Source organism: Bison bison, unplaced genomic scaffold (assembly GCF_000754665.1).
Source record: "Bison bison bison isolate TAMUID 2011002044 unplaced genomic scaffold, Bison_UMD1.0 scf7180017849832, whole genome shotgun sequence".
Classification (NCBI taxonomy): Eukaryota; Metazoa; Chordata; class Mammalia; order Artiodactyla; family Bovidae; genus Bison; species Bison bison.
In genome coordinates this window covers 17,720-20,094 of record NW_011480405.1, presented here as the reverse complement: position 1 = coordinate 20,094, position 2,375 = coordinate 17,720, and the positions used below count along the sequence as shown (strand labels likewise).

General features: G+C 38.9%; 1 long non-coding RNA gene across 1 annotated transcript in view; it reads left to right on the top strand.

Annotated features, from left to right (window-relative positions):
• The window catches only part of LOC104994351, a 12,911-nt gene extending 10,979 nt beyond the window's left edge, over positions 1-1,932 (top strand). Inside the window, exon 4 of the long non-coding RNA XR_825937.1 lies at positions 1,029-1,932. This is a non-coding gene — a long non-coding RNA (uncharacterized LOC104994351). The remainder of the gene's footprint in view (positions 1-1,028) is intronic.
• Positions 1,933-2,375: the final 443 nt, after the last annotated feature.

Here is a 2,375-nt window from a genome sequence, read left to right as displayed (position 1 = left end):
GGTGGCTCAGAGGTTAAAGCGTCTGCCTGCAATGCGAGAGACGTGGGTTCTATCCTTGGGTTCGATCCCTGGGTCGGGAAGATTCCCTGGAGAAGGAAATGGCAACCCACTCCAGTATTCTTGCCTGGAGAATCCCATGGACGGAGGAGCCTGGTGGGCTACAGTCCATAGGGTTGCAAAGAGTTGGCGGGCTTTGTATTGAACAATCACATTCTCATTGAGGTAGGACTGGGGAACTAAGTCTGGTTGGATTTTCTCTGAAATCTGTCAATAACATCTGGAAGGAGAACCTCTCCAGTCTTTTTTATGCAGTTCCATGTTGCTCTCTGGCTGGACACATACCTTTTTGCTTCACCTGTTATAAAGGCCTGATCCTCCATTGGATCATCTTCACCTTCTTTTCTAAATGAAAGGAGTTTTGAAAAGTTAATTTTTGAAAAAGATGCCTAGCAGTATAATTCATTTACATTTCAGTTTCTTGTTAAAATCAGGCATGAGAGGGGAACTTGACAAAACACTGGAGTATTTAAGAGGGTGGAAAAAAAATTGAAACTTAGGTTGTCAGTTCTCTGTTTTAAAAGTGAAAAATATTACTTGGTGATCGACTGTCCAACCTTCAGACCAAGGTTAACTGACTTGATCTTCCACCTTTGTCAACAGCAATACTGAGGACAGTTCCTCAATTCCTAACATGAAACACCTCGCAGGAGCAGAGCCTAATAACAGTAGTTTCTTTTCTCATCAATATAACCAGTTTGGGTCCTTGTTGCTTCACATGTAAATCTACTTTATATGAAAGACAAAAAATAGTCTGTAAAATAAATTTTGAGTTGTGATTGAGCCATGTTTGGAGAATGTTTTATTCTGAGGTTGTAGTGTTGGCGGCTTGCATCTTGAGAACTTGATGAACCTAAAATGGCATTATGAAGAATGAAGAGAGAGACTTCCTTGAAAATTGGCCTAGGAAATAAAACCTTAAATGGATACTGGTCTGATACTTTGTCTTAATTTGGGTTTTTCTGTTTCAGTTTGCCACCTCCAGACGTGAAGTGACTGCAATCCACCCTAAGTACTGTTCATAGTTTCTCCCTGTGTGTGCAGCGCTTTCCCCTTATATGGTAGATCACTGGCTTTTACTATAATCGAATCCCAAATTGTCTATGTGTTTTGTTCTTTGGCAAATAAATGTGGAAATAATTAGTCAGAATTGGAAATGTGTAATAATTCACGTGAAAATTACATAAACTCACTAAAATGTTTTTCCCTGATGTCTGGCCAGGTGAATTTAATAACGTATCTTGTTAACATTTGTGTGTCTATTAAATGTGACTAAGCAAACTGTACTGAAAATTAACCATAAAATCAAAGGCATCTAAACTTTTGTACTTGTCTTGATTGGTTACATATATTTATATTTGATTTTATTCTGTCTTCCTTTGATTTTATTTAATCACATTTGTATGATTATTTTGAGTACTCTATAATTATTTTTTAATATGTCATTAACCTGTTTATGACCAGATTACCAAGGACCAACATTTAGATTTAGATTGTTTTCACTTGGGAATGGAAATTCATAGAGTTTCCATGAAAACATTAATGAAGTATCATTATAGGCAAGAGCCTAAAAATACAATTGCTGGTAAACCTAGCCTCAAATTTCATAATATACCATAACTGTTTTTATATCTTGCCACTAATTTTGACTGGATTTAATAGCACTTTATTGTACAATTGCGAAAAAAAAAATATATTCCTAGAATTGTTGCCAGTGTAATTTCTCTAATGTTCTGGTGCTTTTCATATATTTTCAGTATTTTTATTACTATATTGGTATTTTCTTTGTATAAATTGATCAAAAGAACATGCTTTCTATTTTAATATGTTTTAGAAAAATAATTACATTTATGCAATAAATGTCATCAGGAAAAACCTCTGGTCTCTAATTCATAAAGCATCTTAAAAAATCAATGCTCAGGTTCACACTGACCTTTCAAAGATCACATTAATTTATCCTGCTTACCTTTTTATAAGGAGGGCACTGCAGAATTCCAAAGACAATTGTGTTTTCAGGAGAACCCGACCTCATTGTATCCTGTTTCTTGTCGCCCAGGGTCAGGGTCTGCTCCTCGGGGCTGCGCTCCATTTTCCTGACTCAGCGTTGGCCTCACTGTCACAGCTGGGGCTCCATCATTGAACCTACCACTAGAGTGGCCACCCAAGTCACAATTGCCCCACATCCCCCATCCTAGTACCCACACACCTGCCTGCCTGGCTGCCAGGCACGTGGCAGGAAGTCCCTGAGAGAGGGCATTGGAGCGGCTGGCGGGGGGGACAGCCCTGGGCGGGGGCCGCAAAGGCACCGGGGGAGCAGG